This window comes from Lepidochelys kempii, chromosome 5 (genome assembly GCF_965140285.1).
Source record: "Lepidochelys kempii isolate rLepKem1 chromosome 5, rLepKem1.hap1, whole genome shotgun sequence".
Taxonomy (NCBI): domain Eukaryota; kingdom Metazoa; phylum Chordata; order Testudines; family Cheloniidae; genus Lepidochelys; species Lepidochelys kempii.
Window position 1 is genome coordinate 98,838,539 of NC_136384.1, and position 19,855 is coordinate 98,858,393.

The following is a 19,855-nucleotide window of genomic DNA, read 5'->3' on the forward strand; positions in this document are numbered from 1 at the left end:
ACCAGCTTCCTTGAATTTGAGTCCTCTTTTGGCATAATGTATCATTATTTTTCTTTTAAGAAGTTAGCATTTCACACATTTGTAAACCAGCCTTATCAAAAACAAACTAATGAAATGCAAGTTGTTCTCTTATGGTAAATGCCAGACTCCTTCAAGAAAAATGTTTGATGCCAAAATGTGAAAATATTGATGGAAATATGGCTCTTTAATATGAAACCTTTCAGTTTGTACTGACTTTTGATCACTTACGAAAACTGAAATGCTCTGCTTGATGAGGGCAATACATAAATTAACCTGTCAAAATGAAATTGGACATGTAATTTATGATCTGGCACCTAGCACAATTTTGGTGCTACCTAAAGTAATAGATACTAATATAAAAAGCATATTTTCTATGCTTTGCCAATGTAATATTTCAATTTTTCATATAATATTCACACTAGCCTTTGGACATTCAGCTTACACCATAGCAATTTAGATATCTTGTAGTGACTGATCCCAATGTTACATAGATGTTTGTCAGAATCTTTCTCAGCAAGTAAAATATATGCAGATGGTATCTGTATTGGAGAAAAACTTAACCGTTTAATAATAGAAATGAGGAAAATTCAGGTGCAAATTTTGGAAGACTCATCTTAATTTCTCTTGCTGGGAGTATAACAACCTGCTTTTATGTGTGAAAGGATAGTCACACTTGTAAATTAGGTACATGTAAGGCTGAATACTGAATTTGTGTTTTTTCTCATGCACAGATGACCCATAAATATTGCAGCTGTAGCTATGGAAACCTTTTGAAAATTTGGCTCCTTGTGCTCAAGTTATCAATGGACTTTAACTATAACTCCAGATCTGAACATGCTTGTATTCTGTGGGGTTTGAAATCCAAATTTTGTGTCTTGGGCCCGCTCCTACTAAAGAATGTTGTGTTACTTTTTAAGGGCCAAATTCAGACCCCTGTGAATCAGTGGATTTGCATGTGCTTAACAGCAGGTCTGCAGTTGGCCTGAACTGTTAAACAAAGATGAAATCTTTTAATCAATATAAGCAGTGTCAACAGGAGACCCAAGTATAGTAATGTAATTAAGAAAATTAATATAATATTAAACATATTTTGCAGTTTATAGATGGCAAGAGTTGCTTCCCTCTGTGTGAACGTTCAAAGCACTCTGCTGAGCAATATAGGTGAAGTTTTGTAGTAGGTGTTGTTGACTGATTATATTTGGACTAAGAGTTTGCCTAAATGGAAAGTTATGTTAGTATGAGCTAAGGCGTGAACTTAAACCAATCTTAGTGATATCAATAGGATTTTTCTTGTGGACACTTTTATTCCATTTTTTTTATCAGTTTATTTTGTGTTGCTTGGGAAGGCGTTTGTTAAACTGAAAAAAAACCACTCTTATTTCAGAATAAGGAGAGTTTTATATAAACTCCTATAACTATATTGGTTTAACGATTATACTGGTATATCTGGTAAAACTTTCCTGTGTAGACAAGCCCTAATTTGTGTATATGTGAACCACTGGTTTAATAATAGGAGTCATCCAGAGAAACTAATATTCACTTTGCCCTTGTGGTCACTGGCTGGTGTGCATGAGTAACATATCTCCTACTGGATGGAATCAGATCTGCTCAAGTATTATTCTATTGCCCTCTAGTGGCTGACCTAGTAAGAGGCTCCATATTTCAACCCCCTGATTAGACAACCTGCTTAACACTGCATAGAAACATACAGAGGCGAATTAAGGGTTACTTGGCCCCTGGGCCAGAGCAAGTGGGGTGCCCCCTCCCCACCTCTTCCACCTGTGGCCCTGCCCCCTTCTGCCTTCTCCATATGTAACCCCACCCACAGCCCCACCCCCTTCTGCCCCTTCCCTGGGGCCCTGCCCCTGTTCTACCCAGGGTACCCCTTATTATGCCCCACCCCACTGTGGCCCAAGACAGGAGAAGCTCTGTCCCCCTGCTGCAGACTGTGGCCGCAGCGGAGAGTGAGAGCTGTGCAGCAGGTAGCGAGAGCTTCTCCAGTCCTGGTGCCACAGTGGGGGTCCTGATGCTGGGGCTTCCGATGCTGCCCCCAGTTTCTGCCAGGGACAGAGTTGGGGGGCCTTGGGGATTTCCCCTGTTGCCTGCCGCTTCTGCTGGGGATGGGGTTGGGGTGGCTGCTGGGGGCTTCCCCTGTGGCCCCCCGGCTTCTGCTGGGATGGGGGGGGTAACTGGGGGCTTCCCCAGCTTCCGTGCCCATCCTGCCCAGCAATGCCATGAGGAGTGGGGTCTTTACCCTTGCCCCCATGGCCAACAAGGCCATTGGGGGTGCAGGGTGCCTCCCCTGCTGCCACCCCACCCAGCACTGCCGCCTGGAAGCGGGGTCTGGGGTCACAGGAGCTTCCCCCACCACTGTGCCGCCCCTCCCGCCCAGCACTGCTGCCCGGGAGTGGGGCCTTTCCCCTCCCGCACAGGACTTTGGGCCCTGAAGTTCGCTGGGGCCCCTGGGTACGGGCCCAGTGGCTAATCTGGCACTGGAGACACCCCCCAAAAAATTCATACCTGAGTACCTAAAGTTATGTTCCTGAATAAAAATGGCCTGATTTTAGGAAGTGATGCTGCAGTTTCCTTATGTATAAGGCTAAGTATGGATTTAGGAGCCTATCTTTAGGTTGGTTTTAATCCTCCCTTGCTTCAAATCTGACTCACTAGATTTTGTCATCCCCAAAATTTGCTTTCCTGGAATCTAATACCTGGGTACACTGGAATTCTCTCAATCTATTTCTCACTATGCTGAATTCAGGTTGCTCGAATTCACCAGCAGGGAGCCAGTGTGCAATCTGAACTCAACAATGTCATTTGTAGATGTTAAAAGTGAACCCAAACCTTCCTATTCACTTGAATGTTCAATTTTGATTATCTCATGTCTCCAAGGAAGCCAAGCACAGCTGCCTGCTGTCCCCAACAAGTTCTGGGTCCCTTTAAAGACATGCAAGCTAAGAAAGAAAAAACCTCCTCCTCCAATAAACCTCTCCTTGTTTTGAGAGCTAAAGAGGCCTCACCTAGTTTGAGCTGCAAGGTTTCTGCAACCCCTTGTGTCTCTTGTGCCCCTGTTCAAGCCACTGGATGGCCTTTCCCCAGCACCAGATCTGCTGGTTACAACAGCCCTTCCTCAGTGGGACAGTGTTAGACAGATTGCTTACCTATACACCTTTGGCCCCACGCTAGCCATCTTGGTCCTTCCAGAGGCAGCAATAGAATTAACCCAATAATAAGCTGCTGGGATCCTTACAACAGGAAAATTGAGGGAAAAATTGAAAATAGAAGGCATAAGGGAAGGAGAGAAGGGTGTCACATTTCTGTAAGTATTAATAGGTTTCTAAATTACACCAACCTCACTAAAATATTCAGTGGAACTTCCGCCTCCCCTCTCCTCTGTCCTTTTCTGACCCTTACACACATGGTTTGTAATTCAGAATATTTGTGCATTCAACATCTTCCTTCCGGTATCTATTTCTTCTCTCTCTCCTACCCCTGCACTTCCACTGTTTCATTAGCTACAATGCCAATGCCAACCTGTAGCTCACTGGTAGAGTATGTCAGTGCATGATCCATCTCCGGGCCACAGTGAGTCATCTCTGTTCTTTAATCATATTATCGGAACCCACATTCAAAAGAGGCACAGGCGATCTCTATCCTGATAATATCTTTATGGCATAGTTGCCCTTTCATCATGCCAGTTTGTTCTCTTATTTTCATTACTAGGAGGCATAAGTAGTGAGACAGTAACGTAATAGGTGAAATTAATACAGCCCACAAAAAATGAGCTGTTAAATAAGTGACAATAATCTTGATATTTAGACCACTTAATTAGCACAAATACATAGTGAATTTGACACCTCCTATTGTACCACAGATTCTCTTTGCTTTAAGTTCAAATACTCGCAAAATACTTAAAAGACCTGTGCAACAAAAGAGAAGTTTTTAAAATACATATATAATTGACTACCTTTTTAATTGGTATTTCAGGTAAGTGTTCTGCATAGTAATAAGAGGAAAAATCTTGTAAGCACATAAAATAATTACAACTGATCCTCTTTGCTTCTGTTCTCAAGTTTTGCTAGTGTTGAATGCTTACTTAGACAACTTTATTCATAGATGCCAGAAGGGATCATCTAGTCTGGCTTCCTGAATAACAAGGGCCATAGAACTTTCCAAAAATAATTCCTAGGACAGATCTTTTAGAAAAACAACCAATTTTGATTTAAAATTATCAATGACCCATCATGGCCCTTGATAAATTGTTCCAGTTGTAAGGGGACTGTTACTCCCTTACTAACATTCAGTGGGGGTGTTTTGGTTGGCTAGCTCCAGTACTAAAAGGGGAAGGGTCGATGGGGAATCAGGACCCTGAGACTGATAGCCCCAGGAACAATGGGGAGAAGCCAATGCTCCAAGTCAGCCTGAATGACAGGGCAGGCAGGCAAACCAGGGGGTCCCATCCTCTGGGTGAGCTGGATTTGCTTGGGTCAGACACAGTGGGGCCGAGCTAAGGAGAAAGCAGGGGCCCGAGCTAAGCTGGGGAGCAGAGCTGTGCCAGATCCAGAGGGACCAGAAAAGCAGCCCAGAGAGAGCAGACCCTGTGCTGGGAGCAGAGCGGCAGCCCCAAGGCTAGGGGCACAGCCCAGAGAGAGCAGACTTGCCCTGGGAGGAGAGCGGTGGCGGCCAGGGCCAGAGGGGCAGCCCACGGGGCAGGACAGTGCTGGGAGCAGAGTCACGGGGGCAGCCTGCAGAGTGGACCTGTCCTGGGAGCCAAGCTGTGGCAACCAGCCTCAGGGGGCCAGAGAAGCAGCCCAGGAAGCAGGTCAGTGCTGGGAGCAGAGTCACAGAAGCAGCCTGCAGAGCAGACCTGTCCTGGGAGTAGAGCTGCAGCAACCAGAGCCGGGGGGCCAGAGAAGCAGCCCAGGGAGCTGGAGGCAGAGCAGCAGCCGTGCTGAGGCAGAGTGGAGCTGGAGCTGGGGCTGGGCTGGAGCAGTCCGGAGCCGGGTGTCGTGAGCAGCTGGGGAGAGCGAGGGGGGACCCTGGGCAGTGGGCCCAGCACAGGGAGATGCCTCAGCCAGGAGGCTCTGCAGGCCAGACTCAGAGGGGGATATGTAACCCCGACAGGGCGGGGGCAACGCTGGGAAGAAGGGCCCTGCCACCTCGAGCCTGTGGCCACCACCGGAGCAAGTGTTCAACCTACAGCATCCCTACAGCACAGCCAGAGCCTGAGAAGAAGGCCTGGGACCTACAAGGAACAGACTGTGAACTGCCCTGACATTCCAGAGACACTGTTTGTGATGTTCCCTGCCACAGAGCGGGGTGATGTGTTTCCTTTAACCTTTCCCATTTTTCCCTTATACTTTTTAAAATTAATTGTTGATTAAATAACTTGCATTTGCTGCAAATTGTATGGAATGATCAGTGGGTCAGAGAAGTGCCCAGTGCAGAGAGAGTACCCCCGAGTGGGGACATCCTAGCCCCTGTCCTAGGTGACCACAGCAGGATTGGGGGTTGAGCCCCCAGGAATCCTGGGCCCAGCCTTGTTGGGGTTACGAGGACTCTGCCAGACAAGAGAGTGGAAGGGGAGTCGTCAAGGGCAGGGAGGCCACTGGGTAAAGGAAGTGGGAGCGAGGACTTAGATCCTTTCGCTAACCCACTTCACCGGGGTAGTGCAGAAGCCAGGAAAGTTCCCCACAATAGCGGGACTATTCCCCCGTTTACACAGTGTTAAACTAGATTGAGCTCTTTGAGTCTATCACGGTAAGGCATGCTTTCTAATCCTTTAATCATTCTTGAAGCTCTTCTCTGAAGCCTCTTTAATTTATCAACATCTTTCTTGAATTGTGGGCACCCAAACTGGACACAGTATTCTAGCAGCTGTCACACCAGTGCCAAATATGGAAGCAAAATAATCTCTCTACGCCTACTCAAGATTCCTCTCTCTATGTATGCCAGAATCGCGTAGGCTTATTTGGCCACAGCATCAAAATGGGAGTTCATGTTCATCTGATGATCCATCCGGACCCCAAACCTTTTTCAGTGTCACTGCTTCCCAGTATAGAGTTCCCCATTCTGTAAGAATGGCTTATGTTCTTGGTTCCCTGATGTATACATTTACATTTAGCCATATTAAAACAGATATTGTTTGCTTGGTAAGCTGGCTGCAAGCAATCTGGAGTGCTCTGAATCAGTGACCTGTCCTCCTCATTATTTACCACTCCCCCAATTTTTGTGTCATCTGTAAACTTTATCAGTGATAATTTTATATTTTCTTCAGGGTCACTGATAAAAATGTCAAGTAGCACTGAGCCAAGAACCAGTCCCTGGGGGACCCCACTAGAAACACACCTGTTTGATGATAGTTTTCCATTTGCAGTAAAATTTGAAGAGCTTCATTTTTGCCCTGTTTCTGAATTACTTCCTTATTATGTAGGTTGCTTCATTTTAAGGAGGTTTCTTCATGTCCAAAATTTAAGATTCAGTGTAAAAGGGAAGAACTAAAATTGAATAGGATGAGATCTAAAACTGGTACACAGTTATCAGAGGATTAGTAAAAAGCTTCTGACCCTTTCTACAACAGATAAGGTGTTAATCCTAGTGTCCTGGACAAATTCCAGAGTTCTGCCTAGCTGCCATGTTTCAGCTGAAGTTACTTTTAATTACAAAAATTTTGTGTGGTATTGCTGGAACAGAATGCCTAGTGCATTCCTTTCCAGGGTTGTTTGTATTTTAGCGGCGAATGTGTGATTCCAGGTTATATAGTTTGAAAAACACTTGGAGACCCTTTCTGGATTCTGGATGATGAAAGAGATGTTATGTTACACCCTCTCAGTTCCTGTAGCCTAGTTGTTTTCTGAAACTTCTTATTACGTGGGGACCGATTCGTCCTTAGTGTAACTCCACTGAAGTCAGTTGAGTTGCACTGAGGATGAATTTGACACATGATATTGGAATGGGATCAGAAAACGCCTCCGCTCAACACAAACTTGTCATTTTAAGATGAGAAAAAAATTGAAGGGTCTTAAGGAATAAAGGTGCATATTAGGTTTGGGATATTAGAAAAATTAAATTATCCAACTAGTTACATAAACTGGATGAGTGAAGTAGGTCAGTCAAACTAAGATATGACTCTGTTTAGAAATGAGAGGAAAGTCAAACGAGTAAATGTTCCAGGGACAAATATTTTGCATATTTTTGATTGATAAATTGCTGCAGCTATTTTATCGTGTTTTACTTTGTATTTTATCTAGCTTTTATTCAAGGATCTTAAAGCACTTTACAAAGATGACAACCGAAGCAGTAGTGTTCTACAGTTGGGGAACTGAGCAGAGAGAGCCTGAGTAATTTCCCATAGTTACAAAACAGAGTCCTTCATAGATTGTAGGTCCTATCTTCTGCCTCAAGACTAAACACCACTAACTCCTAATCATGAAAAACTTCCTTTGGGGGGGGGGGGGGGGCGGAAATCACCAAAATGAATTTCAGTCATATCTAAATGACATGAAAATTTCAAATAGTCTGAAATATTTCCAGGTTGATGTTCAGTATATCTCCACATGAATCAAAATCGGCAATGAGGTCTGGTTTGGCTGTCTTTTTGTGCATTTCAATTTTAAATAGTTGTTAAACATTGTTTAGCTCAATTGTGTAAAATAGAATCTCCCAATAAAAATAGCTTGTTACACCAGTCAAATCAATCCAGTGGCTAAACATTCTCAATCCTCTTTATTTGAAATGAGTTATCTTGTTTAATGGATCATCCACCAGGCTGCTCCTTTGTCACTGTTGAGGGAATTTGTTTTATTACTTTAAAATAAATAAAATATTGTTGTTTGTGATGTGTCATTTCTGTGGTTTTCCCCCACCTGTTAATCTTTGATTTAACAAAGAGCTTCTGTTCAAGAGCTTCTGGATAATACCAAGATCAGCTACTGCCCATATGAATCACAAGAGTATTTTATAATTCTATAATGACTGGTAGGAAAGAAATCATATAGTACATTGTACTGCAGAATATTCATGTGCAAATGAGGGCTGCTCATTTTATACAGGCGTTTGTATTTAATTTATATGAGGAATACATTTTGTGATAAGTTCTACCTACTGAAAATGCTCAAGTACTAGAAACGCTGCCTATTTTCTCTACGCAGGTCAGGTGCATCTTTTTGATAAATATGCCATTCCTAGCGATCTCTAACACTTATATACCTCATTCTGTGTTCAAAGTTCTCTGCATGCATAAATAATTAATTGTCATGATATCCTTGTCAGGTTAATAATAATGATTATCCTCATTCAATTTCATAGACGTGGAATTTGAGACCGAGAGGTGAATTGACTTACCCAGTTAATCAGCAGCAGAGCCAAGATTAGAACTCAAGACTTCCTGATTCCAAACCCTGTGCACATTCCTCCAGCCCCTAAGGCCTCTCCCACTAACTTGTTTAGACTGCCTTTCTCTTGACAGTTCTTAAACTGTTTGTGAGTGGCTTTGTTGTGCTTATTTGTATAAGGGTTTGATTTTGATTTTTTTTTTTTTTGTAAACTCAGGATGGTTTCTGTAACCATCAACTGGTGACATTGTCTTTGAAGACATTTGACACCAAAAAAACTGTCAGCTTCTTCCAAAGTGGACTTATGTGTCTGGAGATTTGATATGTTTGGGAGTTCACTAAAAGAATAGTCTCCATGATATGAAAAGTATTGAATACTGCTGGCCTCAGAGGGACTTTTCTAAGCTGACACTTGGTAACAATGACCCTGTTCAAACTTGATTGGACCAGGCTGCATGACTTTTAAGATAGGCCTCACACCTGATTTGCCTGAAGGCCTTGGAGGGAGGTACTGTAATGTGGAGTGAGAGAAATTTGTAAACCACAAGAATCAATGGTCAGATCATGAAGCCTTTTGGCTCAACAAGATGTCTGAGAGAAGACTAATGATCCAGAATTCCAAGAGCACTTGGGAAGTCACAATGTCAACAGCCTTCAACCAGTCTCTCCATGCATCTGAAGGAGGACCGCTAGCAAGAAGCGCTAATTCCAGCTCTTACCCTAAGAGAGCCCAGAAGACTTTTTTGCTCTGAAGAGTTTGTGAACCCTTTTTTTGTTGTCAGTATCATGCTCTTCCTATTCATACTTTCTGTCCTTTGTCTACTAGGGGGGAGAAGTCACAGCCTTTTAATTTTCTTTGTTTTTAGGGTGTGCAAGTCAAATTGTGGTTGTGCATTAATGTGTGAGGAAACCATAAAGTTCACAGTGCACAATTCAACACTTCTGGTGGGCAGGTCCTAGATCATTTATGGCTTGATAAGTTATAGCCAGCACCTTAAACTCTAGCTTGAAACCAACAGGCAACTAGTCCAGATCTCAGAGCACTGGTGCCTTGTACTTTACATCCTTAAAGTATTATGAGAACATTAAATAATTGTCCTTACCACTCCCTGTGCTGAAGATAGAAATTATCATCCCCTTTTCTATAGATGGGGAAATGAAACTACAGAGAGATTGGTGGCATTGCCTGTGCGAGACCCACACACTGAGTCAGTGGCCTCCAGACTACAGCTCACAGGTCACTGGCTCACTTTCATGCTCGGTCTACTAAACCATGCCACCTCTCAGACACAGAAGAATGCTACAAAATATTGCTGTCTACAGAGATCAAGAGTGTGTGAAATCTATCACAGCTACAAATGAAAGCTTATGAACCTCCTTTTCTCTATTTCACTAACGAAACAAAACAGTAACTAACTAGCTGGTTCTCAAGTGATTAAAATTTCCTGCTACTAAATATTAGAACTGAATTTTTTTGAGATTTCAAAAAATGTTCCTGTCCCAAAATGGGACAAACAGGCAAAATCTTGAAAATTTTTGTGAACTGAAATTCTGAAAAATATTTGGATCAGGTCAATTGAAATGGTTTGTTTTGATGATGTTGAAATGGTTTGTTTTCATTTTGACCATTTTTTAAAAAAAAGGTTTACTATAATTAGCTTAAATCTCTGAACAAAGTCATTACAACCCCCAAACTGGAATTTTTCACTTCAAAAATGTCACAATGAAATATTTAGACAATTAAAAAAAAATTTTTTTTCAAAAAAAAATTGGAGTAAAAAAAATGGTTGAAACTGACTCTTTGCTACACAAAGTTTCAACAATGATGAACTGATATTTTCCAAAGGAAAGAAACCTGTTGTCAAAAAATTTTCAATCAGCTTTACTGAACATAGTTCAAAGAACATAAGCCATTGCTTCATAAAGCTTTCAGAGATGTGCAAATATAAGATAAATATTGCAAAAAACAGCAACAGGAAATTCTCACTGGCTGACACTTTTGGCAATGTCCTTGCACAACATCCTAGGTTGAACTATTTTCTTGTTGCAGAATGACCACCCATGCATTTCCACAGTCACTGACCACTCAGACTGTCGAACATGAGAAGCAAGAAAGGATTTCAGATATATTTACTCTATCAATAAAAATGATTCAGCCAACAGGTGTTTTTTGTTGTTGTTGTTTTACTTATCTCTTCTGCCTGGTTTAATCTGTTTTAACATTTTGGCTTATTAAATAAACATTTCTCATCTTCCCATAGGTTTCTTTGCTTATCTGGAAGAATGTAGGATTCCTACCACCTCCCTGATCCCCTTCCCTCCCTATTTACACAAAATAAAAACTAACTCTCAACGTTATATGAATACAAATGGATCCATGGCCCCTGTTGTAGTATCTAGTTTTGCATAATGCAAGTCAGGTGTCTTTCAGTTCAATTTAGCATGGGCTTTGAACATTTTAATACAGAAAAAGAAGATTCCTTCTGATAATAATGAAATTTCATGTTACAGAGTGTGTTTCATTGCTAAGACACCTCAATCACTTTACAGATTGTCTCTTTCATTTTATATACACACCGAGGCACACAAACCATGCAGACATCTCTGGGTGGGAAAATGACAGCCATATATACCAACTGTTAACCAATATACTGCACAACAGTGGGGGAGAGAAATATTGGTCACAAATACCACACCAAACCTTCCTCTTCCAGAAAGAGCCATGGGGTCTTTAATATCAATATAGAGTAGATGTCTTTAATCTCTCATCTATAAGACCAAGTCACACAAGGAACTTAATGGAACTCTGTTTAACTAGATGAAAAACTAAGAATTTGAACCTGTGGCTGCCAGGGAATCTAGGAATGTCAGCACCAATGCTTAGAGCACTAAACCATGCTGTCTGGTCTTGATGAGGCAACATAAGAGGGAGAAAGTTGTGGGAAAAAGCCACCACCATAACGAGCAATGAGAAAAAAAATGCCACTCTGCATTCTGTCAGAGGGGGCTCAGCTAGCAAGCTTTACAAGACACAGACTTTGAAAGATGCACAGAAAGGGCATGTCTATGCAGTTACTAGTGCTACGTGCCTGAGATGTGGATTTTATATACATGTGGGGTTGACATTAAGCAGTCACCCTAGACTGTACATTAGCATGCGGTGAATATTGCCAGCAGTCGGTCTGATCCTCCATGGTAACACTCTTTAGGGAGTGCTGGAAACATTTTAATTATTAAAATGAATCATTCCTACCAACATATTTAATTGGGATAATACTACACATTTAAATGTGCAGTAATGGAACAGCTCTAAGAATCTAACAATGGAATACAGTATGCTGTTTGAAGTGAATTCTAGCACTATTTTTTCATCTAATAACACCATGAATTATTTATCTTGTCTCTTTTTAATACTATCTGATAGTTTATATGAAGACAGAATCACTGGAACCTCAGAGATAAAATGCAAATCTGTGAATTACCCCCTGTGTGCCTGATTGCAAGCTCTACCTTATTCACCTCTCTCATTTCCTGCCTCCTAGCTCCCAAGGAACTAGCTCATTGAATTTATTTCTGAAGCATAAATTAATCCCACAGTTTCTTCTTGAACACACACACAAGCACAGAATGACCAGCAAAAGCAGCACTGCTACCCAAATTGATAGCTCAGTGTAGCATATAATGGGCCAAATTTGGAGATGATACAGAACATGGTGCAGAGGTTACATGTTGACAGGTCAGTGTGAGTATGAGTTTCTGTAATTTACACACTGAGCGGGCAGAGGGCAAAACTGCAGCAGGAAAAGTTATCACAAGGGCATCAGAAGGTGTAAAATAAAGTAGTAGTCTGTTATAACCTCATCCTCTGGTTCTTTTGGGGCCTGAACAATACTGGGTTAGAAGGAACATTGACATGGCATGCACTGGCTAGCTCAGAAGGGTCAGAGTGATACAATGAGCCTGAGACAGGAGCATTGGACACTGAAGAATTCAGGAAGGCTAAGTGCATTTGGAAAAGCTGAGTAGTGGCAAAAAGTGATCCAGTGGGCTACTGCACGTATTGGTTTTAGTTTGCAAATGCCTATTGATGTGAGTGGGAGAGTGTGTGCTTATACCTGGGAGGAGGGGACATTTGGTGTCAAATAGGGACTCAGAGAGTTATAGAGAGAGAGGGGAAAGAGTTCAGAAGGAGCTGCCTACACCATACAGAGAACGTTTTAGACAAAGAGAAAGAATCTTGATAACTAGACATATTGTATACAGAGATTATCCTTTAAAATCTTGCCAGTTTTATCCAAGATAAATAGATAAGGTAACATCCACTATTTGCATTACTCTATTGCTTCTCCATAAATACCACAGGAAATATTTGGTGAATACTACAAATATAGAGGCAGTGTTATTTTAATATCTAAGGCAATTGTCAAGTTTTTAAGAACGGGAACTATATTTCAAGTTTCTCTAGATTTTAAGTTTTGAAAAGTGGATTCTCTCTACAAATTGTCGGGTTTTTTTAGAATTATATATATTCTATCTATATATAGAGATTATATAGATAGAATATATATAATTGTAAAATATGACAATTTGTAAAGATGATCCAATTGTCAAAACACACGCACACACACACACACATATATATAAAAAACACACACACAAATAACCAGAAATGAATACTCTCACTCTCTCTTGAGTGGTCACAGATACCTGGTGTCCTTAGCCTCAACGTTATTAGTGTGGGAGCACTAGAGTGATCCAGTGGCAGTAGAGTAATGCCATCTGAGCAGTCAAGTGTTTCTAGATGGTGTGGCGCAAAGGAAGATAGGAAAGAGATGGGCACTGCACTAGGATGACTGGTGCTACAATTTCAATTATTCTATCTTCCACCTTGCGGCCAGAAAATACATGGGAATTATCCAATAATCCAATTTGTTTTTACTGAGATGCCATTTTCTACACCTCCAACTGGTGCAGGTTACTTGGGAAGAATCTGACTTGAATTTAGTGTCTACCTTTAGGCTATGGAAATTGGCTGGTTGGGTGATAGGGAGGTGCATGAAAGGTTCGCCAAACAGGATTAAAGAAATCTAAACACAATATGTCCTATTTATACTGATAGTCCTCTGCTAGCTGATGAAGTGGTGAGAGTATATATAGTACTCATTCCATTTCCCCCATGCTTTGCTATTGTGTCCTGACCTGTTTCTTCTCTACTTATCTCCCGCTCCATCTATCTCCAACTGGTTACCAATCTGTGACATTTTTGCTCATTTGTTACAGTTGTGCAAGCTGGTCCTGCTGTGCATGAAAAAAGAAACGGTCTCATTTCCTCTCTGAATTGCCATCCCATATGCATAGCATCAACACAGGGCCCTCTAAAACGATATTACTATAGCAACTGGGCTCAGATCTTTCTCTCTGATCTGTTGTTTCAGTGAAGGGATTAAGTGCTATATTAAAGGTTCTAAACTGGATGTTTTAAGCCTTCCATGTTACTGGTTTTGTTACTGTAAAAAGGAACATTCAAAACTGTAGAAAAACATAAACAGTTTAAATACCAGATAGTAAATATTCAGCTCTCTAAAGTATTCAATTTGCTATATTTTAAGATGGATGATTGTATTATTTAAAAAAGTTTTAAATGGAAGCAAACTTTTTTCAAATTCTTTTTTATTGGTAGCAATTATGAGGTCTAGCCTATAGTCCTAGATTTTGTAATTTACTATTTTTTGAGAGAAGGTTATAAACTTTCATACAGCATCTCACTCGTAGTGACAAACTGCTCCTGCGGCCCATATTTACATATGTGATTAACTATGCGGGTGAGTAGTCCTTTGAGTTTTAGGGGGCTACTCACCTGTGTAACTGTTTGTAGGCTCAAATCCAATGGCTGATTTTTTTAACCCCCCTACTTCCCCCCGCTCACCCAAAATTCTAAACTTGAATACCTAAAGTTAGGCTCGTAAATAAGTAGCCTGATTGGCAGAAGTGCTGAGCATCCACTGAAAACAAAACCTTTTTGAGTTCTATAGACAAAAAGTGCCATATAATGCCAAGTGTCATTATCATGGTTTTAACTATTATCTGTATTTAAATGATATACAGATCTATGTTTCCATTTCTTTAAAACTGAGGTTGTTCATATCACATTATTTCTAGTTTAATGCTCAATTTTATTCTTGTTAATCCTTTACTAATACATATTTTTCACTTAAAGGGAGATTATGAATTTAAATTTGTTTTAAAATGTAACACTAAAACCTCCAGATGTGTTTCAACAATTTAAAACAATTAATCATGGAAATAGTTATTTAAACAATAACACATGCTCCCAAACTAAAACCTGAAACAATAATGAACCTGACTTCATCCACTTTCATTGTCCAAGGTGAGAGGAAGTTAAGCAGCAAACAAAGAGCATATAGATCAACAAGAAAATGAGAACTTAAAAAATTCTTTAATAACCAAAGGTGATAAGCATGCCCTATGTGAAGAAATGTGGGTATTTTCAGCATATGATTTTTAAATGGAGACTGTCCCTTTAAATATGGACAAGCAATCTTTATTTTTAGATGCTATCATTCTGTGTTTCACCTTCTTTGTCTTTTTATTTTGAAATAAATGGGGTTCTAGTTACTTTTCTTTCCAGGATGAAACTGGAGAAATGTTTGACTTTCTCCTGCTGTTTCATTCACATATTATCTCAGTTGTCAAAACCTTCAGTGGGAACTAAGGTGAGCAGGATCAGGACTCTCATGTGAGTGAGTCTCTTCTAGCCAGCATCTCTTTCTGTTCTCTTCCATCTCCTGTTTGTCTGCCTCACAAAGAATGATCAGTTAAGGCTTAAAGGAATGAATTAGTCAGCACAAAGAATGCAGTCAAACAACAAATAGCTTAGCACGCAAAACAGGGAGGAAAACTTGATTGAAAAGAGAAAAGGAGTACTTGTGGCACCTTAGAGACTAACCAATTTATTTGAGCATAAGCTTTCATGAGCTACAGCTCACTTCATTGGATGCATACTGTGGAAAGTGTAGAAGATCTTTTTATACACACAAAGCATGAAAAAATACCTCCCCGCACCCCAATGTCCTGCTGGTAATAGCTTATCTAAAGTGATCACTCTTCTTACAATGTGTATGATAATCAAGGTGGGCCATTTCCAGCGCAAATTCAGGGCTTAACAAGAACGTCTGGGGGGGGGGGTAGGAAAAAACAAGGGGAAATAGTTTACCTTGCATAATGACTTAGCCACTCCCAGTCTCTATTCAAGCCTAAGTTATTTGTATCCAATTTGCAAATGAATTCCAATTCAACAGTTTCTCGCTGGAGTCTGGATTTGAAGTTTTTTTGTTGTAATATCGCAACTTTCACATCTGTAATCGCGTAACCAGAGAGATTGAAGTGTTCTCCGACTGGTTTATGAATGTTCTAATTCTTGACATCTGATTTGAGTCAATACTCACCAGCAACCACATACCACACAACAGAACCACTAACCCAGGAACCTATCCTTGCAACAAAGCCCTTTGCCAACTGTGCCCACATATCTATTCAGGGGACACCATCACAGGGCCTAATCACATCAGCCACACTATCAGAGGCTCGTTCACCTGCACATCTACCAATGAGATATATGCCATCATGTGCCAGCAATGCCCCTCTGCTATGTACATTGGTCAAACTGGACAGTCTCTACATAAAAGAATAAATGGACACAAATCAGATGTCAAGAATTAGAACATTCATAAACCAGTCGGAGAACACTTCAATCTCTCTGGTTACGCGATTACAGACGTGAAAGTTGCGATATTACAACAAAAAAACGTCAAATCCAGACTCCAGCGAGAAACTGTTGAATTGGAATTCATTTGCAAATTGGATACAATTAACTTAGGCTTGAATAGAGACTGGGAGTGGCTAAGTCATTATGCAAGGTAACCTATTTTCCCTTGTTTTTTCCTACCCCCCCTGCCCCCCCTCAGACGTTCTTGTTAAACCCTGGATTTGTGCTGGAAATGGCCCACCTTGATGATCATACACATTGTAAGGAGAGTGATCACTTTAGATAAGCTATTACCAGCAGGAGAGTGGGGTGAGGGGAGGTATTTTTTTATGCTTTGTGTGTATAAAAAGATCTTCTACACTTTCCACAGTATGCATCTGATGAAGTGAGCTGTAGCTCACGAAAGCTTATGCTCAAATAAGTTGGTTAGTCTCTAAGGTGCCACAAGTACTCCTTTTCTTTTTGCGAATACAGACTAACATGGCTGTTACTCTGAAACCTTGATTGAAAAGGTCTTCCTGCCTGAAGCTGAGCCCTCCAAGGCACTGACTAGACTGAAGTTTTTTGTCATGCTTATTAACTTGAGGTAACATTCATCTAAGGTACTTACATGGCCCCAGTTATGTATTTACCTTCACACCCCTGAGAGTTGGGGCAGTGCTGTCATCCCCATTTTTGCAGACCAATACCTGGAAACAGTGACCCACATAATGCAGTTATGTATTTATTTTGAAAATTGTATCCCTGATATTTTAAGTTTTTTACACTGCTACATGTTCCTATTTGTGTGCACTGACTCATGTGCCCAACTTTACATATGCATGTAGTTCCATTGAACTTGGGAAAACTCTGCTGTAGAGTTAATTTTTTGTGTATTCATAGCAGCTAACAAGTCAAGTTATGAGCTGCCCAAAATATGTTCCAAGGCCACATCCACCTAACTTGTTGTCCCAGTATTAAACTTTAGGAACGGAATAAAAATACTTATTTCATCTTTTTCTTCTCAGAACTAAAACTGGTGATCTGAAAGAGACCATATGGACCATATGGATCGCTTCTCTTCTGATTCTGACCATTGTTGAAAGATGAATAGAACTGGTAAGTGTTTTCCTTCTTGGGGCATGAAAGTAGAGAGTATGCTGGGTGGTGCTTTGTGTGTTAGTCAGCAGACATCTTCAAGATTCTGTTTTGACATCTGTGTGAAGGCAGCCCCTTTTCTGTTCCTATATGATGGTGGTGCGGCTGTTTCACCTTGGTCTTAATTTATTCAGATGTATATAAGCAAAGTGAACTTTTAAGTAACCACCAACTGTTTTCTTTTTAATAGTATGCCATTATTGTGAAGTGGCAAACACCTCACATGTATAGTGAGTATTGATCCTTACTAAGGAAAAGTGTAATAAAACACAAGGGAACTAGTCCTTCCTGAATCCCACAAGGTTCAGTAAATAGAGATTGCTTAATCTATAAACAGACCTACACCAAATGAACTCTTGTGTCAGAAAGCATTTCACACCAGTGTTAATAACAATTATCAGTGTACTTCACAAATCATTGCAAAAGACAGAAGGAATAATTATCACCTACTTTTAAAGTCAACATAAGCACCACATTGAGGAAATTGATAGTTTTTCCTCAGGTGACAGGTGGCATACTTTCCTCCCTATGCATTTATTATCTCCTCAGTTGACAAAACACAAGGGCTTACTGTAGGAGTCATCTTAAATCACACAGTGATTAGTCTTCATTTGCACACTCACAGCTCAATAGGCAGCAATGTCAAAGGAGAGATCAGCCAAAGCTAATTATTGCAACCTTTGGCAGACACACCATGCCAGAACTCTGAAACTGCTGTAGGGTTTGACTCTCGTCTTCCAGCCCGCTGCCACACAAACACATCCCTATTGCTCTCTGCCAATGCACTTGCACCTGTCTCATCTCCTAGATTTCCCAGAATGAAGAAGAGACAGCTGGATTCATATTGGCTCATCTGTTGAAAGTTGCCTGCCCAAATGAAGAATAAACAGACAAATTTGGTGAGTCATCCACTTCTCTAAATGTATTGAATGAAAGTAGAGACTTAATTTTTATTACAGGAATTCAGGACTAATCTTTCATGGATCTTTAGTGACCTTGCTGGTTCTGAAATTTTTGGAAGAAAGGTTTCATTTAAGTAGGTTTTAATCAAATCTGGGTGCAATATAAAATAGAATATTGTTTACAATGCAGACAAAAGCTTGAATGGATAAATCTTAAGGCGTGTCACAATGTCAGGACGTTACAGATGTTGTTTTACAGAGCGAAGAGTTGAATGGTTCTGAGATTTGTCACCTTAGAAAAGGAAAATAAGATAATGAAGATGTGAGGGTTCCCACTCTTAAATAATTTGACCACTTCCACATGAGAGAAATACTATAGCTTAAAATTACCATGGAGTTTAACATACCTTAAGAACATGTTCATAAAACTTAAATTATTAAAAACAATTAAAATAATTAGAAGATATGTTTTTGAAAAATGGTGGTATTGAATTATGTAAAATAGTTGTGTTAATTTCTATTTAGTCTTCACTGAAGTTATTTTAATGTATTGTTTTAATACATTTTAATGACATTTTAATTGTTTCTGTACACACACATGTACATACACACAATCTTTTTGTATGGTGCTATTGTGCTTCATTGAATGAGCAGTTTCTCCACTTTTTAAAAGGTCTGTAATGCAAATAAATTGAAATGTAAAGTATCAATTTTATCTTCTGTAAGAAGAAATAGAAAATAGTTATTAAATCTGATACGGTATAATTATACAAACTTGTTTTAAATTATATATGTGAAAGCTAAAGCTGCATTTCATTAAAATCTTCTGATTTAAAAATATGATCTGATTATTGACCAAGAAAGTTCAGTTTTCATCTGAAACTTTTGCCTTTATTGTCATTTAAAACGTTAAGGGGAAATATAATTGAAACAGATATTGTAGAGTGGCTAAAATTTATAAAGTTTATTTCATCAAAATTCAGATAGAAAAACGTTTTCTCAATATATATGTGAAAGATACTTCAGTGAAATAATATCTATGACTAAAATTATCAAAATCAAAAGATAATTTCCTCACAGGATGTTAATTTGGAAATGTGCATCAACTATGGTAAGTGATCACACAACTACTAGAATATAAACTCCAGCCTTCTTTGATATCTTGCTGCTTCAGTTTTTCATACTACTATTTCATTAGCATCTTTGACAGTACTTCAGAAAGGTAGGTTTGGTGACACAGCCTAGGAGAGGTAAGTTTAAGAGCTGGAATGCGCCAGTGGAATCCTATATGTTATTAGGGCAAATGCTGAGCAATGACACATTTCTTTGTCTGGCATTCTTTTATATGTTATATGAAACTGTAGTAATTGCCTATGATTTAAAAAAGATAAGGAACTGTATGTGTGGTTTGTAGCACATTGCACTTCAGCTTGTATATTTGCAGGTCTATACAAGTTATTTTATTATTGTGGTTTGTAGATGCTTCATGGAAGATTTAAAACTATAAATTCATCTTCTTGTCCAAAGATGTCCATGAGTCCTAACATCCTTTAGTCCCATTCTTTTGATATTTTCAAGTTACATGTTTGCATCTCTGACGGGGGGGTGTAAATGTTATGGATGCCAAAGATATGTAATACAACTGTTATTAATCTCTTGGGAGTAATAAGATCACC